Raw genomic sequence first — 20,213 nt, 5'->3', positions numbered from 1 at the left:
TATTTGTTTTAATCAGTGTTTGGGAAACAAATGCTGGTATTTGGCTTCAGAATTGGCTTCTTCAGCATTGATATTGGCAGATCCAATTCACAATAAAGTCTTATAGCACTTGTGTTGTTTTTAAAAATCCCATATGGACTTAATCTGTAAAACCTTTCTGTACATTTGCATATTTTTCTTTCCTGGAGGTTCCTTTGGATTTGTTTGGCTCTGGTATCATGATTATTTAAAATATTTTTCTTTGAAATACAAAAAGAAAGAAAACACATTCTATTTAGTCATATATATATTTAACAAATAATTATTGATCTGTGTACAAGGCATTTTTCTTGGCACTCTGGAAAGATAAAAATAAATCTGATTAGTATTGTTCTCTCAACATACTTTTGGCACAAGTTATGGGCCAGGCATTGAGTTAGGTGTTGGGAAATCAGAGGTGAACATGCAGAGTTCCTGACTTCATGTTGCCCCCACATAATCAAGATAGATAAATGTAGAGAAAAGAGAAGGCTTTGTGGAGAAAATGACCTTGAAGTTGGAGTCATAAAGGACAATTTAGAGTTAGCCAGACAAAGTGGAGTGGAATAGAAGGTGTCTTTTTAAGGAGAGGGAACAGTAAACACATGTAGAATTCCTCATATAGGAAAGAGCTGGTGTAATTTATTTGCAGGTCTGGAAACCTGACCCTTCCAGGGCCTCAGAGTGGACTGGACTCAGTCTGCATATAGAATCACAGGAATCAAATCACAGTGGTCTTATACATACTTTAGACTAGTATTTTGATAATCTAGGAAGTAATGAAATAAATATGCAGACCAGAATGCCCATGACCTGGATATTTTTCTCCCCACTGATAGCTTTATGTGATTATCTTGTTCATACTTATTATCCTGGCATCAGAATTGGAGGTCATTTGCATCATTCAGAGGTTCCCAGTCTATGACTGCTGATGCATCTCCAGAATATTCTTGGAGCTACCATTAGGAATAGATTGGCTAAATTTGAGGGCTTTGTCTCTTTTTGATGTTACACATTTGTCACTGTATATTTTTCTGTGATTCTCTCTTTTCTGTTTTGTGTGTGCATGCTGGCTATCCAGGTTATAATAGTCATTTCTTATTTTTATGTATCCAGTTGATGACCAAGTCTTATTCTGCTTCCTTAATGTCTCTTGAATCTATCTATTTCTTTTGATTCCCTAATTGGGTCATTGACTCTGATTTAGTGGGTTTTTGTTTGTTTGTTTGTTTGTTTGCTTTTTGAGAGTGCATACCCATTTACCCACCTTTCATGACTCAGGCTTGGCACAATGAAACTCAATGTTGGATCTTCTGAGATAGTGTATCTACAAGGAACCCTCGTAGATGTGCAATCATTGGGCCCATGGGAGTGAGTATGCTCAATTCTGACACATGGAGCCAATGACACTTTGGAGAGGCTGGTCACTCTGATGTCCATTCAAGGAGAAGTCTTGATCCCTGAGCACTGAGCACCTCCCCCTGCAGGAACTCATCATGCATCATCTCACCTCCACCCCTGTGTGCCCTTTTGCCTCCCTGTCTTTCTTCTTCTGCCCTAGCATGAAAAGAACATGGAAGGAGGACATTACAGGGTATGTACAAGTAGGTTTACAGTTGTTTGTGGAAAAAAGACATACAGCTTATGATTATTACACAAAAGAATAACTTACAAGAATAAACTCTGTTTCATGTACTCATAACTGTAAACTTACTTTTGCCCACCCCTGTGTTCAAGGCTATTGCAACAAAGGAGAAAGGCTGAGAACTCAGTCAGAGACCACCTTCATGGAAACTAAATTCAGGGAGGTTTGTAAGTGCTAAGATAAGGTTGATCTATGGGGAGGCGTGTGTCCAGCACATTGGGTTGTCCCTGAGTTTGCAATTGTTTTCCTCTGTGTTTGCTATTTAGTACCCATCAATGTTAGGCTTCTACCCTTCTATGGAGAAATGTATATAGTAAGTATGTCCCTCCCAGCCTGCCTTGGCCGTCACTTCAGGTGACACCCTGTAGGACCTGGATGGTGTGGGAACCTCTGTTTTCAGAAGCTCTCTTCCCCTCTCCTCTCCACTGTTCACAAGGAAAATGGCAGGAGGAGCCATAGGCACTGATTCCAAAGCTGCCTACTCATGAAGGGCTATGCTGGGTGGAACACCCATACTCTTCAGTTAGTTCCCTGACAGCTGTGGGGCCTGGCCTAGGAAAAGGGGTCCCCGCCTGTCAATATGTATTATACACAATAACCAAAGAGTGGAAACAACCCAAATGCCTGTCAATTGAAAAGTGGATAAATAAATGGTGCTGTATTTATACAATGGAATATTATTCAGTAATGAAAAATAAGTGGAGATCTGGCAAGATGGAGGAGTGAATGGATGTCACACTGAACTCCTCCTAGGACAAATTTGGAATTACAAGTAAATTGTGGAGAAATCACCTGGAACAAACTACTGAATAATAGTGAGAGAGAAGTCTTATAGCCTCATAGATAGAAGAAACAGCTTCAGCACAACCTGACTGGTAAGGGGTGCAGTGGAGACTTGTGACATCTGGCTGGGCACCCACAGGAGGAAGCGCTGGAGGAATAATTAAGCAGCTAGTTGGATTGCCATGAGAAGAGTGGTGTCTAAACCCTAATCTGTGATTCCCAGCCTACAGCACCAGAGCCCAAAAAGTACACAGATAACAGCCAGCTGCGAAAAGCAGCAGGGTTGCTCTCTACTAGAGACAGGTGGCTGGAGATGCAAAGAGCCTTATAAAGGGCCAATGCACAAATTTTCATTTGCAGTCACTTACCCTGGGCTCTGGAAAAGGCAGAGTCAGAGTGGGCTAGAGATGCCTGAGGAGAGACTGGGGATAGAGGCTTTGGAGAGAGAACTGAGAGAGCAGTCTCCAGAATCTTGGCGCTGACTCATCTCCATACTGTAGCAGCCATCCTGCTCAGGCAGACACTATCCTGAGGGCAAGCAGCCTGAGAGGAAACAATAGTCCCAACCCAGGAGGGATTCTGCCCTGCCCTATGGTGCTTAAGCCTGACTGCTGAGTGCAGAGTGACCAGATTAACAACTGAAGGAGATAGCCACAGACAAATAGATCCCCGAAAATCTTGAAATGCCTGCCTTGGTCAGACAGGATTAGCATCTGATATCACCAGAGGCAGATCCAGAAAGAAAAAACAGAGATAAATACCAGAGGCTACCTAGACGAAAACCACTGTGGTCTCCGTGATTTGTGATATTTTCTTTCCTGCATAGCTTTTTAACATTCATTTCTTGTCCATTGAGTTTGTGCATATTAAGTCACTAGATTTTGTACCATAGTTTCTCTCCTTATAACACTCTTAATCTCTTTACAGCCTTATTATAACTGGTTCATTTGCTATTGATAGCGGGATTGCAGGGGGGCAGTTATTGCAGGTGTGGGTTTATTTCCTGGGCTTTGTGGTTTTGTTCTGGCAGTACCTGCACAACAACACACAAGATGTGGTGGGCAGTCAACCAGTTGTAAGGAAGAATCCACCAAAGAATGACCAAACAAGTGAAACCCAATTACTTCCATAGAGCCAACATAAACACAATAAAAGACATCCAAGAGCATCAAGTTCAGGAAACCAAGGAGGCTGTACCACTGAATCTCACAGGTCTCCTACTATAGAAGTTCACACCACAAAGTCAGGGAGTGAAAACTGATCAATTTAAGAAGCAGAAGCAAACAACAAGAGTCTCACAAATAATTGGAAGACAAAGAAACACCTCCCAAATGAAAGGAAAGGAGAAATCCTCAGAAAGGGTGCTAAATGAAATAGAAGCAACAAAAATATCAGAAATTGAGTTCAAAACAATGGTTATAAGGAAGCTTAATGAGCTCATTGAGAATTACCAAAAACTACAAGGAAACTAAGAAAAACTGTAAACTATATCAGCATGAAAAAGGACATAGAAACAATCAGCAAGAGCCAAGAGGAAATGAAGAATACAGTTTCTGAAATGAAGAACGTAGAAGAAGGAATCAAAAGCAGGCTAGATGAAGCAGAGAATCAATTCAGAGAGCTGGAGGACAAGGTAGAAAAAAGCTCCCAGAGAGAGCAAAAAAAATGAAAAAAAGACTCCAAAAGAATTAAGAGGGGTTAAGGGAATTGCAGGGCAACATGAAATGTAATAATATCCATATGATAGGAATACCAGAAGGAGAAGAAGAGGAGCAAGTGATAGAAAACCTGTCTGAAAAAGTAATGATGGAAACCTTCCCTAATTTGATGAGAGAAAAAGTCACACAAGTCCAGGAAGCCCAGAGGGTCCCATTCAAGAGGAACCCAAAGAGGCCTACTGCAAGACACATCATACTTAAAATGGCAAAATTCAAAGACAAAGAGAGAATCTTAAAAGCACCAAGGGAGAAATAGTAAGTTACATACAAGGGAGCCCCGTTAAGGCTAGCAGCTGACTTCTCAACAGAAACACTATGAGCCAGAAGGGAATGGCAAGAAAATTTCCAAATGAAAAGCGAAGGCCTGCAACCAAGACTGTCTACCCAGCAAGGCTCTTGTTTAAAATGGAAGGCGAAATAAGGAGTTTCCCAGATGAAAGAAGGCTGGAAGAATACACCTCCACCAAACCAGCTCTTCAAGATATGCTAAAGGGGCTGCTTTAAGAAGATGAAGAAAAAGAATGAGAAAGAGAGAGAGGAACACAGGCACAAAGAAAAAATATGAATAAGTACCTATCAATAATAACCTTAAATGTAAATAGACTAAATGCTCCAATCAAAAGACATAGCGTAACTGAATGGATAAGAAAATATGACCTGTATGTATGCTGCCTACAAGAGATCCACCTCAGAACAAAAGACCTACACAGACTGAAAGTAAAGGGCTGGACAAAAATATCCCAAGCTAATGGACAGGAAAGAAAACACGGGGTAACAATGCTTATTCAGACCTAATAGACTTCAAACAAAGGCCATGAAAAGAGACAGAGAAAGATGCTTCATAATATTCAATGGGAGAATCCATCAAGAAGACATAAACATTATAAACCTATATGCACCCAACATAGGAGCACCCAAATATATAAGGAAAATCTTGGAGGACTTCAAGAAAACTATGAACAGCAACACGATGATAGTAGGGGATTTTAACACCCCACTGTCAACAATGGATAGATCTTCCAACCAATATCAACAAAGATATTGTGGAACTGAATGATGCATTAAGTCAAATGGACTTAACTGATATATATAGAACCTTTCATCCCAAAGAAGCAAAATACATATTTCTTTCAAATGCACATGGAACATTTTCAAAGACAGACCACATGATAGGACACAAAATAAGCCTCAACATATTCAAGAAAACTGAAGTCATAACAAGCATTTTCTTAGACCACAAAGACTTGAAACTAGAAACCAACCTCAAGGAAAAAACTCAAAAACATTCAAACTCATGGAGACTGAATGCTATTAAACAATGAGTGGGTCAATAATGATATCAAGGAAGAAATGAAAAAATTTCTGGAAGCAAATGAAAATGAACACACAACAGTCCAAAACCTATGGGACACAGGAAAGGCAGTCATGAGAGGGAAGTTCATAGCAATACAGGCCTACCTAAAAAAGATAGAAACATTTCAAATAAACAACCTGACCCTAAATCTACAGCAACTGGAGAAACAACAACAAACAAAACTCTGAGTAGAAGGAAGGAAATAATCAAGATCAGAGCAGAACTGAATGACATAGAGACTAAGAGAACAATTCAGAGGATCAACAAATCCAGGAGCTTGTTCTTTGAAAAGATAAACAAAATCAACAATCCTTTAAGCAGACTCATCAAGAAAAAAAAGGAGAGAACCCAAATAAATAAAATCGGAAGTGAAAGAAGAGAAATTACAACTGTACCACAGAAGTACAAAGGATTGTAAGACATTACTATGAACAACTATGTGCAAAGAAATTTGAAAACCTGGGTGAAATGGATGAATTTCTAGAAACATATAATCTAAAACTGAACCAAGAAGAAGCAGAGAGCCTGAACAGACTTATAATAGCTATTGAAATTGAAGCAGGAATCAAAAAACTCCTGGCACACAAAAGCCCTGGACCAAGTGGTTTCACAGGAGAATTTAATAAACATTTAAGGAAACATTAACCTCTATCCTTCTCAGACTATTCCAAAAAATCCAAGGAGAGGGAAGTCACCCAAACTCCTTTTATGAGGCCAGCATCATCCTAATCACAAAACCAGATAAAAACACAACAAAGAAAGATAACTACAGGCCAATATTGCTAATGAACACAGGCAGTAGAATCCTCAACAAAATATTGGCCAACCACATCCAGCAATACATTAAAAAGATCATCCACCATGATCAGGTGGGATTCATCCCAGGGATGCGAGGATGTACAATATTTGAAAATCAATAAATGTAACACATCACATAAACAAAAGGAAAAGCAAAAACCACTTGATCATATCAATAGATACGGAAGAAGCATTTGATAAGGTACAACAGCCATTTTATGATAAAAAACACTCAGCAAAGTGGGAGTAGAGGGAGCATACCTCAACATAATAAAGGCCATCTATCACCTACATATATATACATATATCACCTACAGCCAACATCATACTCAATGGAAAAAACTATAAGCTTTCCCATTAGGATCGAGAACAAGACAAAGATGTCTGCTTTCACCACTTCTATTCAACATAGTATAGGAAGTCCTAGCCACAGCGATCAGGCAAGGAAAAGAAAGAAAAAGCATCCAAATCGGAAAGGAGGAAGCAAAACTGTCATTGTTTGCAGATGACAAGACAGTGTACATAGAAAACCCTATAGACTCCACCAAAAAACTACTCAACCCAGTAAGTGAATTTGGCAAGATGTCAGGATACAAAGTCAATATTCAGAAATTGAAAGCATTTTTGTACACCAACAATGAAATATCAGAAACAGAAATCAGGAAAAAAATCCCATTTGCTGTAGCAACAAGAAAAATAAAGTACCTATGAATAAACCTAACCAAGGAGGTAAAAGACCTGTACTTAGAAAACTATACAACACTGCAGAAAAAATTAAGGAAGAAGCAAATATAAGTGGAAGCACATACTGTGTGCATGGATTGAAAGAATTAACATCATCAAAATGTCTGTACCACCCAAAGCAACTTATAGATTCAGCACAATCTCTATTAAAATACCAATGATGTATTTCACAGATAAAGAACAAACTTTTAAAAAATTTGTATGGAACCATAAATGACCCTGAATAGCCACAGCAATTTTGAGAAAGATGAACAAAGTAGGAGGGATCACAATACCTGACATCAAACTATATTACAAGGCCCCTGTAATCAAAACAGTCTGCTAGTGGCATAAGAACAGACGCATAAATCAAAGGAACAGAACAGAGAGCCCAGAAATAAACCCATGTCTCTGTGGGCAATTAATACTTGACAAAGGGGACAGAAGCATAAAATGGAGTGAAAATTGCCTCTTTACCAAATGGTGTTGGGAGATCTGGACAGCTACATACCAAAAAATGAAACTCAATCACCAGCTTACACCATACACAAAAATAAACTCAAGATGGATAAAAGACTTAAACATCAGTCATGACTCCATAAAAGTCCTAGAGGAGAACATAAGTCAGGAAAGTCTCAGATATTCCACACAGCAATATTTTCACCAATATGTCCCCTAGAGCAAGGGACATAAAGGAAAGAATAAACAAATGAGACTTCATCAAAATAAGAAGCTTCTGCACAGCTAAAAAGAACATCAGCAAAATGAAAAGAGACCCAACCTTATGGGAAAATATATTTACAAACAATACCTCAGACAAGATACCTAGAAAACATATAGAGGACTCACACAACTCTACTCCAGAAATACAAACGATCCAATTAAAAAACGGGCAAAGGACCTGAACAGATACTTCTCCAAAGAGGACGTACACAGTGCCCAGAGACATATGAAAGGATGCTCAGCACCACTAGCCATCAGAGAGATGCAAATTAAAACCATAATGAGATACCACTTCACACCAGTCAGAATGGCCACCGTAAACAAGTCAACAAACAATAAATGTTGATGAAGTTGTGGAGAAAAGGGAACTCTATTACATTGTTGGTGGGAATGTAGATTGGTGTAGCCACTGTGGAAAATAGTATTGAATTTACTCAAAAAAATAAAAATGTAACTGCCTTTAGACCCGGCAACTCCACTGCTCTGATTATACCCTAAGAATCTTGAAACAGCAATTCAAAAGAACCTATGCACCCCAATGTTTGTAACAGCACTATTTACAATAGCCAAGTGCTGGAAGCAACCTAAGTACCCATCAGTAAATGAGTGGATCAAAAACTATGGTACATTTGCACAATGGAATACTATGCAGCAGAAAGAAAGAAAGAGCTCCTACCCTTCACAACAGCATGGATGGAACTGGAGTGCATTATGCTAAGTGAAATAAACTAGGTGGAGAAAGACAAATACCATACGATCTCACCTATAATTGGAACCCAATCAACAAAACAGAAAAGGAAGCAAAACATAGCCAAAGACATTGAAATAAAAGAACAAACTGACAGTAACCAGATGGGAAAGGGGAGGGTAATAACAGGGGAAAGAAGAGGAAGGGTTGTCAAGAAACATGTATAAAGGACCCATGGACAAAGCCAAAGAGGGGAAGGATTGAGTGTGGGGCAGGGGAAAGTAGTGGTGGGAAAATGGAGACAACTGTACTTGAACAACAGTAAAAAAATGAAAAAAAGAAAAAGAAAAAGAAATGAAGTACTGATCCATGATACAACATGGCTGGACCTTGAAAACATTATGCTAAGTGAGAGAAACCAGACACTAAAGGCCTCACAATCCATCATTTAATTTATATAAAATGTTCAAAATAGGCCAATCCATATAAATAGAGGACATAGGGGAAATGTGATTGTCTCCTAATAAGTAAGGTATTTGGGAGGTGGTAGAGATGCAAGGCTTCTAAAATGGATTGTAATGATGTTGCACAGTTCTGTGAATATACTAAAAAACATCAAACTTTAGACCTTAATGTGTGACTTGTACTGTATGTTAATTATACCTCAATAAACCTTTTACAATAATCAAAAGGCTGCATTGTGTATCATCAAAATATAAAGCAATATCTCAGGTGGGATTAAAGAATCTTGTCAGTCATTTTAAAGGGTCTGAAGTAGGGCCATGGAAACCCAGAGGAATTCTCTTAGTTAATGTTCTAGGCAGCATGATGTACTGATATATTCATGAGGATTTTTGTGTTTTAATAAAAAAAAATACAGCTAAAGTTTAACATAATATTCAGAAATGTCAGAAAAGAATTGTAATGACTCAAGAAGACAGTAACACAGGGGAGATATCAAATGGACAATAATTGGAAGAGCTCTGATCACATGGATCGACACACTGAATATGAAAACAGACCCAAATTTATTTTTGCTTCTCCCCTAAAATGATGTCAAAAGTAAAGCAGCCCATGCCCTGGCTCAGTTGGTAGAAGCGTTGTCCTGTAACCAAAAGTGTGCAGGTTTGATTCCCGGACAGGTTGTGGATTCTATCCCTGGTCCAGGAGGGTACAGGAGGCAACCAATTGATGTTTCTCTCGTACATCAATGTTTCTCTCTTTCCCTTCCTCTTTCCCTCTCTCCCTAAAAAATAATGAAAAAAAAAAAGTCCTCAGGTGAAGATTAAAAAGTTTTTAAAAAAAGTAAAGCAGCTCAATTGATAATCTCTTTCAAATGTACCAGTATGTGAACAATCAAAATATTAAGAAATAAATATTTTGCAATCATGAAGAATGGAATCTTCCAGATTCCAAGTTTGAAAATGAAGAACTTCTGAAGATTCCATTTCACAGACATTGGAGTGACTCTCCTTGTGGTTGGAGTGGATTCCGGAAGTGACAGATGCCTTAAGGATAAAACTTAAAAGAATCCAATAGTGTTTTTAAATGGCTATTTGTCAAGCCTGACTCTAACCCTAAACTATATATAAGGTAACAGACATGAGTGTGGATCAGCCCAAGCCGCAGGCAAAGTAAGGAATGATCATGAAAATCTCAATGCTGTGTGTAGTGATATTTCCTGGGCACGTATTTATTAAAATTCGTCAGGTTTTATTGTACCTCTGAGGAGTAACCAAAACAAGTATAAAGACATTCTGGATTTGTCAAAAAAAAAAAGGACCAATCTTTGTCCAGCCCTTGTTCACAGAACTATCACCTGGCACAATACACTCCCCTCGGCCTGCGCTGCTCACCAGCACCAAGGTGCCTGAGACGCCAATGCCACCCAAGGCCCAGCTACTTAGCTAGGTGATACCTCCAACCTCCTGGTCTCCCACCTGATACTGAAGCAGCCTAGGAGGGAGGGGCAGGGATTGAAACCTAGATATATTAGGTATTATGTTATTAGATTTTGGATCTTATTTAAATGTTCTATTTTAACCAGATTTTCTGACACCGCTCAAGGTGTGAGGGTCCTGCTGCGTTACTGCCAGGTGAGTGTGGACATCCAAGTTTTCCACTTGGCCTTTATTAACCCCTGGGGGTAAGGTTCTCCTTACTGTTGGAGGTTGGTGGGGAGGAGTTCCAGCTCCCCATCAGGGCTCCATTGACACCTTAATGTTAGGGACCATTATGAGTGCTCACATGTGACTTCCCTGACACTGTGGTAGCTCATGGACCCTGCGTGGTGGAGAAAGCCTCCTCTGACACCACCCCAGTAGGTAGAGGGTCACCTCCTCTTTACTGCTGGGGTGGAAGTCCAGGCTCTCCCCAAACTTCACTGACACCAGGGAGTGGAGGAATGACTTTCTTAGTATCCAGCAGGGATGAGAAGTCTGGCTTCCTACTGATACCTACAGCCTTCTCCGATACCACCACCATCTGCATCCCCCAGGGCAGATGGGGACTGGGAAGCCTCATTACAACCCATACTGGCTCATCCTGCCACACTCATTCCCATCTGCTGTGCTGAGCATGTGCAGGGGAGGGTTCTACCAACGAGAGGTGGGAGTAAGGATAGTGACCTTCTGGAACTCTGAAAGCATGTAAAGACCACTGCCAAGCCCAGAAAAAGCAAGCATGTCTGCCCCTTACCACATTGGAACTGGGGAAGCCTGACTGAACTCCCCAAACACAGACCTGACTGTGTGTCCCTGGGTTGTCCGCTGTCCCTCCCTTTACTCAATAAATAGTTCTGCAGCTGGATGGGAAGTCTTCTTCTCACCGCTGTGTGCTTTGAACAGGTGACTTCATCTTTCTGAGCCTCAGTTTCCTCAGCTGTAGAGCTGGGATGCGTATAATACCACTTCCAAAGTCTTTTCAGGATTTAATGAGAAAACAAGAAAGGCCCTCAGTAGAGGGGGATATGAGTTGCTGCTACCCTTCACACCCCCAACCCCTTCATCCCAAGGGAGGTCTCTGCATGGTCTGAGAGTCCCAGGCTTGCTGGTTACTTTGGGGTTGGGCAGGGAGAAAGGCTAAGGCCACAGGTAAAACCAGCAAGATATAGGCTCTGGGTCCTTGGAGAAGTCACTGGCCTTCTCTGGGCCTTTCCCCATCTGTGGAAGACGGGAGCTGCACTGTAAAAACAGGGACAGCAGTGCCTAGAACATTTATGGAGAGCTGACTGTATGCTCCATACTTACATGCTTCCCAGCAACCCTTGGGGGCCTCCAGTGTCATCAACAGCCCCACTGTACAAAAAGAGAATGTAAACAAGTCACACAACTAGTTGTGGCTCTTGGCTTGAACCCCACTTTCATGTCTGAGTAGCTTGGTCCCCTTGGGGCACTGGGCTAACTTTGGAGGGGCTTCTTCTCCCCCTTCCCACCTCCTTTCCTGCTTCCACTGGGAGGTGCTTCCTGCAAGGAGCAGCTGCTACCCCACCTCCCTCAGGCTCGGCACAAAAGGCAGTGACAGGCCTGGTGCTGTCTCCACCCAGTGTGGAGATTCATGGGGAAAACACATGAGAGTGGGCATGGGTGGGAGGGCACTCTGCGAGACTGTGCTGCCTCCCTGGGCTTGCAGCCCAGCAGCCCAGAGATGAGACGCAGTCCCGTCAGCAATCTGAGCATCTGTTGTGTGCCTGAAACTAATTGGGGGGAACTAGGGGTAGAGAGGAAGAAGTAGAAGACACCTTTGCCCACAAGGAGCTTGATCTAAATCACAGAAGCCTCTGTGTATTGGGGACTTACTATGTGGTTCTTTCCTTAATTCTCACGACCAAGCTACAGGTTCTATTTTTATCCCTAAGTGACTTTCTGGAAAATGAGGTTTAGAGAAGGAAAGTGATTTGTCTGAGGTAACAGAGTTAGTCAGGGTTGCGAGCTGAGAATAGAAAACTTCTTTGAATCAGACAATTTATTGTTACGTATTGACCTTCTAAAGACAAAATAGTGCTTATCTTCCAGCATATATAGTTTTCTATTTATTTTGTAGCTTCAGTCATCCTTCTTTTTCACTAGTGTTTGCCTAGCATATCTTCCCAACATTTTAATCAGACACATTTATGTGTACTTATGTTTAGGTATGTCATTTATAATTTATCCAATTTGGATAAAGCTTTTGTACTCTCATGTAAAGTCCATTTAAATTTAGTACGAGTACTGCTATCCATGTATTTATTTTTTCTGTATTTTTGCTATTTGTCCTGATAGTTTTATGCTTTCAGTCTTTCTTTTTTTTTTTTCTTTTGAATTGGCTCTCTGTAATTACTACTTTTGGAATTTGTATGACGGTGCTATATGGAATTCATACACTATCATTACTTATATTACTCTTAAAATGTGAACATGCAAAATTAATGTAAAATGCGAATAGACAAACTCACCTTACTTTGAAAAAAGAACCTTTCAGATCTGATCACCATCCTGTTCACCCTACATGTGATTTTTGCCCAATACTTTTCTTCTAACTTGCTTTTTAAAAAATTTTTATTTTGGGAATATTTTATTTCTGCCTACTCATACGTTTACCAATATTGTTGTCTATTCTGACACCTCAAACTTTTGTTCTGAAATCATTCTCCCTCAGTTCTTTAATTACTTTAATTTGTCTCTGGAAAATCTTTCTCATTTTCACTGTTATTTGAATAAATTTTGATAAGTGCATAATTCTATAATTCAGGTCTTTTTTATCATTCCCTTTGTTTGTCTTGAGTTGCAACTCAATATATCTGTACGTGGATTTTAAATTTATTCATACTCCATGGTTTCATCCTGTCTCTTAAGGCTGATAAATCATATATTTTAATCAAATCTAACAAGTTCTTGACTGTTATTACTTCAAATGTTTTATCTCCTCCAATTCTCTCCATTTTTCCCTTGGAATAAAATTAGATTATCAGACTTTATTCTGTGTTTCACATTGTCTAACTGCTTTATTTGAATATTTTATTTCTTTGTATATCTGAGCTGGGAAACTATGTCAGATCTACTTTCCATTTCTATGTTTCTTTCTTTACCTACCTCTAATCTGGTATAATTCATTAAATGAGTATTTAATTTTAATTTTTGTATTTTTTTTATTTCTAGTAGCTCTAATAGTTTTCTTTTGTAATTTGTCCTTCTAAAAATCTGGATATTTTTGATAACTTATGATTCTTTGACTTTGTTTTTAATTCTATGCTTAGTTTTTAAATATTTAAAATATATTTATGATTCTGACAATTATAGAATCCCAAGCGCTTGGATATCTAATGTGACACAAGAATATTGGTGAATTTCTACTTATCTGAACATCCATGCACTCTTATCCTCTCCAGTATTCTGCAACTTATATTTAGTGGGTTCCACATCTCATTTCCTTCTTTTTTATTACTCTTGCTTTATGAAATAGGATGTATTACAAATGTACATTGTGTAAAAGCATGATTCAACTCATATTTGGACATGTTTCTATGGAAGGGAAAAGCAAACTAATTATTTGCTCTTGATATCACAAGTGACTAAATTACCATAGGTCTTAATAAACATAATCATGTATCAGCACTTAATTTAGGAGATCATATTGCTGTCCTGAAATAAAATTAGGATCTTCTTAACAAGAAAGAAGAAATGGAGGAAGGGGTAAGCCACTGGTGTAACTTCCACCACTATATTATTGAGTTCTCATTTTCTGTATGTGTGAGGAGTCCTGAAAAGGGCAGTACACATGCATACAATATCCTCAATAATTGTGGATAAAATCATGGAGAATTAAAATCTAACAGGTGGATAAAATGGTTGACAATAAAATTCAATGTAGACTTTTTTAATGTCTCCAGAGTTATGCTTTTTGTGTGCTTAGGAGATTCTCCTGTCTGTATCTAAGGATCCGGAATGAGTGCTAGACAGAGCGGCCTTGGGCAGTGCTGACCATGAGGTTCAGTGAGTGTGAATGTTAAGAGGCTCCTGCAGCCATCTGGGGCTTTTCAATGTTGTGAAATAGTGCCTCTAGAAGTCCCCGTGCAATGGCTGTACTTGGGTATAGACACGTGATAACTTACTCAGTTACTTTGTCTGCAACCACAAGTTAATGCTGAGATTCTCATAGAATGTTTGAAACATAGTCTTTTTCTCTGTCTTTCTTTTTTTTTTACTTTTAATTAAAGTATTATATATGTACAGAAAAATCTTTAATGTCATGAGCAAACAGAAGTATAAATTTGCACAAACTGTGCAATCATCCACTGGGTTAAAAAAAAACAAAAAGACAAAAGTCAAAAATACATTACTGGAACCAAGCTCCAGTTCCAGACCCAGGTCCAGCGCAGACCAGCTACCTGCTGTCCCAGCAGCCCCTCCCAGCCTGGAGGATCTGGGGCAGCGGAACAGCCCTTCTGAGAGCTGGAGCTACATCCTGTTCAGTCCCATTAGTGTTATCAATTTTCTGAGGATGCCCAGGAGGCTGCTGCAAAGAAGTGGGGCCTTCAGTGTCAGGCCAAGTCTCCCCCTGTGAGCTCAAGGTTATGAAGATGGGTGTGCAAGTGTGTTGGAGCAAAGCTTCCTGCAGTCTCCACCCTGGGCCTCCCTTGCCCTCGGGGAAGAGACTGACCTCTGAGTCCGGACTGAGCTCCGACTCGTACCTGTCCACCAGCACAGCCCTCCAGGGTGAGCCTGAGGACCTCTCTCTGAGAAGGGGTGAGGCTGCAGGAAGCTGCACCTGCTCTCCAAGAGGAGGCTGAAGAGGAGACCTATGAGGAGCCGACAGTGAGATTCATAGAGGAAACGCTGCTGCAGCCTCCAAGGGAAGATGATGAGAGTGAGTGAGAACGGGCTGTTGAAGGCCTCTGACTCCTGCACAGAAGCAGCGGCTCATCAGCAAGGACACGCCCCACTGCAGTCCATAAGCAGTTCGAGGTCTCCAAACTGCCTCAGCCTGAGGCTGTCGTGGCCCTGCTTCATGGGATGAAGCCACACAGCAAAGGCCCAGGAAGGCCTGGGGATGGCACAACGCCTGCACGCACCCTGGGTTTCTGGGCCAAGGAGGAGGAGGACGAGGCAGTGCCTGAGGAGAAAGAAAAGGAAGAGGCTGTGGCCTCTGTGCCCTCTATCAAGGCCAATGACCGACTGATAGAGCTCACTGGCATGGCGGAAGAGCTGGCACTGTCATGTGGCAGAGGAGGTTGTAGAAGAAGAGTAGGCATTAGTATTGCTGGCTGCAAGGGCTCCACCCACTTCAAGGGTGTGTAAGAAGGCATAGTTATCTCTCAGTTTTCTGAAGTGGGCTCCTGCACCCCGGGCTGTAGTCCAAATGGACGAATTGGCATGGCCTTGCAGAACACCAAGCACCACCAGGCTGGGGGAGGCCCTGCAGGGGATGGGTGCCACCGTGCACATGCGGCTGTCGCAGGAGCACTTGGTGGAGCCAGAGAACGTGGTCACCGTCATACCTACCTGGCCACAGGATGGCTACAGCCCAGGAAACTGGAGGTCTGGCAGCCAGTACCTGCCCCCCGCCCCAGCTTGAGACCCCTAGATGCCCCCTTGCAGTGCTACGTGGGCTGCCTGGTGCTCAGCGAGAAGGGGCTGGGTGTCAGCATCTCAGCAACCCCACTGGGCAGGCAATGGGGGCATCTTCTTCTCCCACACCACTGAGGATGCAGCTGCAAACCAGGTGGGCACTTTGCAGGTCAATGGACTGCAGCTCAGTGAGGTGGACTTGACCATGGCCAAGCATGGCCATGCTATTTCCCTGCTGACCTTGCCTTCTCTCCAAGGTGAACCCCACCCTGTGGGAGACACTGGGAGCGGTGGCCACCTGCCAGTGGGGCTACTGCTACTAGAGGTGAACCAGCAGGAGCTGGTCCTCCTCCCACACTACAAGACCATGCAGGTCCTGTCCAAGGCGCGTGACCCCCTCACAGTGCTAGTCTGCAAGGGCTTCAACACCAGCCCTACTGCCCCCTGTGAGGTGTTCCTGGCGTTACTGTCAACACCTTTGGAACAGGCATCAGTGGCCAGAACATTCTGTAAAGCATCTCCTCCTTCAACCTGGAGCTGAGCCCTGAGGAACCCAGCAAGAGAAAGAACTGCCTTAACTGGCCCTGCAGTGGGGACCGGAGGCCACAGACTGGAGCCTGGAGAGCCTGAGGCTGTACCACCGTGCCCAGTGCTGTAGCATGCAGAGGGTACCGACTGGGGCTGCTGGAGGGAAGGTGGCCTAGGCCCCTTGCTCTCTTTGGCCACCTGCGTCCTCCTCCTGGCTCTCCCATGTGAAGTGGGCTACAGGACCTTCCCTGCTGTGTTGGGCCAGCACTGCTCCAGGACAGGACTGCTCAACCCCCATCCCTGGAGGAGCTGTCCTTTCCCCAAACAGCAGAAGTACTTTCAGTTTGTGGTGCTGGTGTTCCAGGCCATGAGGCCCCCCAAATGCATGTCACTGATGGAGGATGATGACCTGCAGAAGATGCAGGAAGAGGAGGCCTGAAAGCTGCAGCAGAAGAGGGCGCTGGTGCGGCAGGAGGCTGCGGACTCGGGACTCGGACTCGCCTTGGATGGGAAGGCTCCCAACAAAGATGAGCTTGAGGAGGAACCGTCCTGTACCAGCCTGGGCCCTGCCACAAGGTTTGACCCTTTGTCTCCTGTGCCCTGGGAAGCAGTGCCTCTGGATGCCAAAGATGAGCACACCGTCCTACCTGGCTCTGCATGCAGATCCCTGACCCGCTTATGTGTCTAGCTGGCAGGCCTGGCATGCCGAGAAGCAAGCCCATTTTATAGGCAAGCTAATTCCAAAACCAGATAAATGCACCACAAAGAAAGGAAATTATTGGCCAATCTCCTTGATGAATTGTAGGGTCAAACATTAAGTATGCTTCACCCCAACCTGTGATGGCTGTCACTTCAGGTGTCACCCCAAGGGAAATGAGTGGTGTGGGTGTAACCCGTTAAAACTGCCTGCCAGTAACAAAAGCCAAACTTGAGGCAAGTGCTGGTGCGAAAGGAAAGAGGTGTTATTCAGGTGCTGCAGGACCCAGAAGAATGATGGACTTCCATCTCAAAGGCCATCTCATCTTCCTGCTCAAGCCTGAAGTTATAGGGATAGGAAGGCGAGGGCTTTTTTCCTATCCGTTATCTCGCTACCTTTTGGCTGCTCGGGTCCTATCCATGTGTCTTTCTAGCTTTTGGCCCATAGTGTATAAACCTCTCTCTGCCACCATCTTGTCCAATGTGGGAGACATCCCGGTTCTCACTGACTGTCTATGGTAACATGGGCACTTAAGATCTTAGGCTGTCCCACTTCTCATGTCCCTCAAGTCAACACCGCCAACAGTCAGCAGATAGCGAAGTACCTGAGCATCTGAGGTGGATCTGCAGCATTGCTGTCCCCGAGTCCTTGGGCATCTTCTGCAAGTGGCCCTCTGTGTGCACCCCTCCCCCCAGAATCATAGGGAGTGTGCAGCTTCTTATGTGCCCCACCCCCACCCCACAACTGGCAGTTCCAAGTGTATCCTGACAACAGGTCCAACAGTCAGCTCTTGGCTTTCAACAGTGTTGGCAGCTAAAGGAGCTTGCTGGGATCCTGCTTTTTTTTTTTTTCTGTTTGAGAACAGATCTCACCCAAGAGCCCAGTGGGCTGTTACCTGGGCAGACTGTGCTCCCGCCCATCCCCCCCCCGCCAAATACCAGGGGGTCAGCACCGCAGTCACCATGCCCACTTGTTTTCCATTGGTCTGCCCGTGACACCCAATTGTTCATGTGCCTCCATCTACTTTAAGGCCATCCAGCAAGTATCTGCCTATTTGGCCACCATGGCATGTCCCAGCATCCCTGTGACTTTGTTTCAGTATCCTGCAGCCCCTGTGCTTTTTCCTGGGGATCCTTACTTCAATCTGCAGGCTTTGCCATCAGAGGGCCTGTGGACAAAGCAGGAAAAGAGATGGCTAAGCAGGAGGAAGACACCCCAGTTCTAGAGAGGCAAGATAATGAGGAAAAGGGCACTGACGGCTCTGGGGAAGCACAGTCTGCTTACAGGCCCCTGGAGGACCAGGGAGGCCTATCTTCCTTTGTGTCTAGGTCTGGGCCTCGGCAGAGAATCCTCCACATGTGGAACCCAGGAGATGGATACCATAGGAGATCCCAGGTCTCTGTGATGAATCCCCAAAGAAACGCCATCACCAGCTGCTACAGCCCCACCAGTTTCCTGTCAGTGCACAGGAGGAGGCATCCAGCCACTTGCCACACCAGGCTGCCCGAGAGGTCCTCGAAGACGGTGATTCAGCAGAGCTGTCAGGCTCCCTCCTCAGCTAACATGTTTTCCCAGAGGAAGAGCCAGCCTGAAAAGGACCAAGATGGCACCAGCGGGCAGATCTCCAAGGAACTGTTCACCTGCCTGTGACAGTTCCAGGCCCTGAAAATGCAGAGTTTCTCTGCTGTCGCACAGGCGAAGGGAACCTCTGAGGCGGCCAGCACCTCCTGAGCTGGGTTACAGAGTTACGGCCGAAGACATCGATGCAGAGAAGGAAGCGCTGTGGCAGCGCGTCAGCAGTGCTCTGTGGGGTGGCACGGAGGCCATCCTGGGCTGCGGTGCTCCAGAGCCTTTGCGTTCTTCCCTGCAGCCTGCTGCAAGTCCTGCTCCTGTCCCTATTCCTAGCACCCCTTCACCCACCAGCCTGCCAGTCAACTCTGCAGTGAATGCCGGCCCCACAGCCAGCACAGCTGCAGCTTGGCTTCCCAGCCCACCTCTGACACTGAAGTCACCCCCATGGACATCACCCCACCTCCCTAGCTCTCCTCTCAGGGGATCCTCTCTGGCTCTAGTGGGAAGAGTCTTGCTGTTACCACCCCACCATCGCTTTGCCACAAAACCACCAGGCCATCAACCGAGTCCTTACTGAAGCAGTAAGCCCTTTCTCTGAGCCTCAGTGCAGGGCCTTTTGTTTGTGAGGTGTCCCAAAGACAGCCATGAAACCAAAGACAGTGTCACAGCGCAGGCTTTGTTCAGTGACTAGAGAATGGGGAAGAGGGAGCTGAAACTCTCAAATGTACTTTTCGTTTTGCTGGGGTTGGAGAGATTGTATTATATAATATAATAGGAGGTTGGAAATGAAAAGGTGGTCCAGGCAAATAAGAAGGAAGAATCTTCATGGTCTTTCCAGGGAAGTTGGAAGCTGGCAGCTGCAGAAACAAAGGAAGAGAAACAGAAATGGTAAGGATCTGGATCAATGTAAAGGCTTACTTTCTCCTCTTACATTGTTTAATATATGTATGACTTGAAGGGACAAAAAAGTGTAGTGCAGTCTCTCATGTGCTGATGCCAAAGCAGCCACCTGTGTTTAGCAGTTGGGCCAGGACCCCTGCTCCCCGGAGTTCCCCCTCAGCTTGACAGTCCCCTCCCCTCTTTAGCACTGCACAGGTCCATCTGCGAGGGCTGCAGGGCCCACCAGCGAAGCAGGGGCACAGTTACCTGCTTAGAATCAATGTTTTAGAAGAACTCAGAATAATTTAAGATTCATTCATGTTGTTTGAATCAACAATGTAGTACTTTTCTATTGTTCAGTAGTATTCCATTGTATGAATATACCACAGCTTGTTTATTCACACACTTAGGGTATAATCCCAGCAGTGGAATTGCTGAGTCAAAAGGCAGTTCCATTTTTAGTTTTTTGAGGAAATTCCAAAATGTTTTCCACAGTAGCTGCACGAGTCTGCATTCCCACCAACAGTGTAGTAGGGTTCCCTT

The 20,213-nt window shown here is 43.5% G+C and overlaps 1 pseudogene; it reads left to right on the top strand.

Annotated features, from left to right (window-relative positions):
- The first annotated feature begins 14,675 nt into the window (after window positions 1–14,675).
- On the top strand, window positions 14,676–16,535 carry LOC129086130 (protein scribble homolog; annotated as a pseudogene).
- The last annotated feature ends 3,678 nt before the right edge of the window (window positions 16,536–20,213 follow it).

Source organism: Pteronotus mesoamericanus, unplaced genomic scaffold (genome assembly GCF_021234165.1).
Source record: "Pteronotus mesoamericanus isolate MK-2021 breed Mesoamerican mustached bat unplaced genomic scaffold, CSHL_Meso_final scaffold_36, whole genome shotgun sequence".
Classification (NCBI taxonomy): Eukaryota; Metazoa; Chordata; class Mammalia; order Chiroptera; family Mormoopidae; genus Pteronotus; species Pteronotus mesoamericanus.
Note: the sequence above shows the minus strand (reverse complement) of the source record. Positions and strands in the feature narration are given on the sequence as shown.